Source organism: Pteropus vampyrus, unplaced genomic scaffold (genome assembly GCF_000151845.1).
Source record: "Pteropus vampyrus isolate Shadow unplaced genomic scaffold, Pvam_2.0 Scaffold163, whole genome shotgun sequence".
Classification (NCBI taxonomy): Eukaryota; Metazoa; Chordata; class Mammalia; order Chiroptera; family Pteropodidae; genus Pteropus; species Pteropus vampyrus.
In genome coordinates, this window is record NW_011888944.1 from 614,500 (window position 1) to 619,329 (window position 4,830).

Below are 4,830 nucleotides of genomic sequence, written 5' to 3' on the forward strand. Positions count from 1 at the left end.
TTTTTTTTTTTTAAGGCAAGGCAACCCTTGGGTTGACCTTACAGATTGCAAGGACCTTGTCAGCTTATGATCCCTTATTTTTTACGCCTAAAACAATCCCTTATTTTTTACGCCTACAGCACCTGGTCTTCCTAGGTGGTCTCCCATCCAAGTCCTAACCAGACCCGACCCTGCTTAGCTTCCAGGATCAGACGGAATCCAGCTTGTTCAGGGTAGCATGGCCATAGACTAAAGTTTTATTTTTAAGTCTAATTTAGGGTTTCTGAGAAACTATAAAAGAAATATATACCAGAATTCTTTTGTTTGTTTATTTAAAACTAAAATTGATTGAAATAATATGGTATCCTTGATGGGATCCTGGACTATAAAAATTGGGTAAAACTAAGGAAACTTGAATAAAGTATGAACTTTAGCTAATCATGTTGCAATACCAGGTCATTGGTTTTGACGCATGTGCTGTACGAGTTAACATAAGATGTTAATAATAGGAGAAGCTGGGTGTGGACCATATGGAAACTCTCTACTACCCTCACAATTTTCCTGTAAATCTAAACCATTATAAAATAAAAATGTCAATAACAATCGCTCAGTCATTTTTTTTCCTCTCTGAGAAAGAAAATGAAAGTTTGTGATGATTTACAAAAGAAAAAAAATGTGTCCACATTAGTCTCATCCACTTAGAAAGAGGGGGGAAAAAAGACTGTCCCATCACAGACTTGACCCTTTATGCCACTAAAGGGGAGATGCTGACTGGGACGTCAGGGAAATAAGCCCGGCAGAGAGAGACAAATGCTGAATGATTCCACTTATATAGAGTATTTAAAATAGCCAAACTCCTGGACTCGGAGAGCGGAAGGGTGGTCGTTGGGGTTTGGGGGGAGGGGAGGTTCCTGACCACCCGGCAGTCAGTATGGCTGAAGCAAGACCCAGGAATCCGCTGTGTGACATCGCACCTGCAGTCAGCAGGTGTGCTCCTCACCGTTACACTTGTGGAGGGGCAGAGCTCACGGGCCGGGTTCTTCCATGGTGGAACAAAATGGACAAAATTTAGGAAGGCAAGGCTCGGATCTGAGGATGTTTGCTTTTAACAAAGCATCTGAATGAGTCACTGGACCCAGGAGGGTTGACGCGGAGCACAGTGCTTTTGAACAATAAGTCCAGGGGATCTAGGCGGGGGGTGGAGGGGTTGAGGGAGGTGGGGGAGTGAGGGGGGATGGGTGGGTGAGGGGGTGGGGGGGCAGTAGGGGCTTAGCTGCGTGGTGGCGTCGTTGAGAGTTTTACAGGGGACGCTTTCCCTGCATGACATCTGGGGCCAGCGCTGGAAGTTACTCCATCCTCAATGTGTCCCCCTAAAATTCATCTTTTGAAATTCTCGGTGTAATTGTGCTAGTAGGTGGGGCCTCTGGGAGGTGCTTAGTCAAGAGAGGGTGGGGCCCTCGGGAATAGGGTTCGTGCCCTTTGAAAAGAGACCGCTCAGGGCGCCTAGGTCCCCTCCACCGCCAAGGACCCCATGAGAAGTCTGCGACCTGGAAGAGGAGCACCCTACTCCGGGCGGTGCTGCACCCTGACCTCAGCCTCCCTACGCCCAGAACCGTGAGCAGTAAATGCCTGTTGTTTGTAAGCCACCCAGTCTGTGGTTTTTGTTATAGCATCCCCAATGGACTGAGACAGAACTCCCACACAATGTGGGACTTCCACATCAATTTCATTTAGACTTTAAGGACAGGGTGGCCTTAGCTGACAACTGCGTAATGAAAAACCAAACCAAAGTCATTGTAACTGGCCAGCAGCTCCAGGGCCAGGCAGGGAGTATTTGAGCTGGCTCAGGGAGGGAGTCTCTCCTCTCTTGTCCCCAAGAAGGGGCATCGATTTCAGCCTTTTTAAAACTGATCGTAGCTACACATGGTTTTCTGAAGCCAGTCCTTGGTCACCAGAGAGCTAGTCAGCGAAAAGCCTTTGGACACTGGTGGGCCTGCTATGATTGCCCTGCTTTGCAGAGCTGAGGACCCCACGATAGTGTAAATAGTTTTTCTAAATAAAGCTCTCCTTTACCTTATTATTTTAAACATATTAATCTCTAACTCATCATTCCGGAACATGACGAGATCACCTTTCCAAAGACTGAAACAGCCCGAGTGCTGAATAGCAAGCCCAAGATGGCTTTCTTGATGTAGACACATTCCTAAGAGAAATGCACGTAAGGCGTGACCTTGACATAGTAAATACAGGTCCATAGTCTCCTGGCTCTAAATGGACAGTATTATGGACGAGCGTAGTGGATACTCATAGTAACATATTAAAAGTGTTCTCTTATCCATCATCTAACTAAATTATCAAAGTATTCTGGTAAAGCAAGCACTGCTTGGGCAATTTTCCCTCCTTATGCAAAGAGAAACCTGAAGCTCAGAATTTACAGAATTATTCAGAACTAATAGAGCCAGGAAATAAACACCAACATTTCTGAAGAAAAGAATTTCATTGCCTTTGACTCAGAGATGCGGTTTGTACCACTTTGTAAATTGACATAAAATTGATATTTACTTGAAATAATTTATTTATCAGAACATACAGATATTTATATTGACCTCTTGTAAAACTTTCGTTATTAAAATGACTTAATAAAATGGAGGTTAGATTTGGGGCTAAAATTTTCTTTAGCTGTCTCCAGGGAAATGTAGGCTTAGGGGAGATTTGGAAGTGTTTTACAAAAGAAGAAAAATGAGAAAATCTGGACTAGAAAGATAATTGTGCTTCTTAGTTCCCTTAAACTGAAATGCTGAAACTTTATTGGAGAAACAGTTCATGTTAATTAACTTCTCAAGCAAGATTATATCTGAGTTAATACAAAGGTTTAAGGACTACATATCCTTGAATGCAAATACAAATTAATTTTATTTGTCCCTAATTAAACGTTATCTGCTGTTGTCATCTAAGCATTCATTTCTATTTATAACTAGAGAAAAGCTATTATTTTTGTCTTTTTCTTGCCTCTGAGATTCCTCAAAGCCATATTATTGCCGGATATTATTCGAGATTAAAAAAAGGAAACAATAGTTTTCCTTTTTTAACTCTATGACCATTAATTATGTTTAATTTCTCTCCTCCAAAGCATTTCTTTTTTCCAAGATTCTTTATTTTCTCCTCACAGAAGACAAAAAAGAGGCTCCCACCTTTCAAAACAGGAGCATGTATGAGATCTGAGTTGGTATCTCTCTGAAAGGCCTAATTTCTTCCATGAAAACTCAGTCCATGTTTTAACATTTATTTCATAAAGAGTCTAAACTTTGTAACCATTTATTTTTACTTGTAACATTCAAAGCAAACACATTGAACAGAATGTATTTGCTTAAAGTTGTGCAAATTTATGAATTCAAGCATTTCCCAAACTCAAAAGCTAATTTGCAAGAAGAAAAATAGGGCGACATATTTTCTTGCCCAAAATAAAAAATGCAGTGATGTTAGATGGGCGTCAACCTCACTCCGATGACACTACATGTTTTTAAGAAAATCGTAGTAGCTTTGGAGCAAGGCAGGCTCTGGTGTGAAATCTGCTCCTATCAATCACTTGCTGGTCATGTGACCTGTAAGGGTTTTCTTAGCAACTTCGAGCCTTGCGGGCCTTGTCTTTCTTAGGGGATGGTAGAGATTGCTTGAGACACTCTCTCTAGCATCTTATGCTTTCCTTCTACTCCCATTAGAATACGAGCTGCTGCTGCTTCTTCAAAAAAATCTACCCTTGACCTTAATTTTCCCTTCCGGCGATTCCTTCATTTACTGCTTCCCTCCAGGTAAAACGGCTTGGAGGAGCTTCGCTTCTGCATGTCCCACCTGGCTTTCTCCAGTCTGCCTTCTGTCCCGCCACTGTGCTAAAGGAACCTCTGTCAGGGCCTCCCTGCCACCGTGGACCGTTTTCCGAGATCCTCCTTCTTGACCTCTCCGTGGTGTCTGACAGAGCCCACCACTCTGTTCTTCTAGAAGCCGTATCCTCTCTGTGCCCCAGTAGTATGGGCAAGAAAATGGGTTTCCGTCCCATTTCACAGGCTATTTCTTGGGCCTCCTCTGCAGGCACTGTTTACCTCCCGACCCGTAAACGTCGTAGCGCTTCTGGGCACAGGCTTGGGCCCGTTCCGTCTCGATCTTGCACCCCAGGTGATCTGGACATTCTGAGGCTTTGGGTGCTGTCTGTATTTGGTGGGAGCAAGTTTAGATCTCTACCCCATTACCTCTCTCATCTCTCGACTGATGCGTCCAACTGTCCACGCCGCGTCTCCACCAGACATCTCCAAAGCATTTCAGACCACACCTGCTCAAAAAGCACCTGCTTCCACCTTAGTCATTCCCTTCTGAGAACCACGCAGCTTTCAAACCAGTTATTAAATATCAGAGTCAGGTCGGCTCCTCCTTGTTCCTCATCTGTCCTATCGAAGTCATCCCCAAGTCCTGGCACGTCACCCTCCAAACACGCAGTGGCATTTTTTTCATCCAGCTGCTGTCCCTTCTATTATGAATTGAAGTCCTAAGCCCCCAGTACCTCAAATGTACCTTATGAGGAGATAAGGTCTCCTCAGAGGTAATTAAGCTAAAATGAAGTCATTACAGTGGGCCCTGATCCAATATGACTGTGTCTTTATAAGAAGGGGTATTTGGAGACAGACATGCATATAAGAACACGCAGAAGATGAAGGCGGAGATCAGGGTGATGCTCCCACAAGCCAAAGGATGACAACGATTGCCAGCGAACCCCTGAAGCCGGGGGAGAGGCGTGGCGGAGATTCCCCTGCCTGGCCCCGGGAAGGACAGCTTGATCTCGGGCTCCAGACTCCAGATCTG

General features: G+C 44.2%; 1 pseudogene; it reads right to left on the bottom strand.

Annotated features, from left to right (window-relative positions):
- Window positions 1-110: 110 nt before the first annotated feature.
- On the bottom strand, window positions 111-229 carry LOC111745742 (annotated as a pseudogene).
- Window positions 230-4,830: the final 4,601 nt, after the last annotated feature.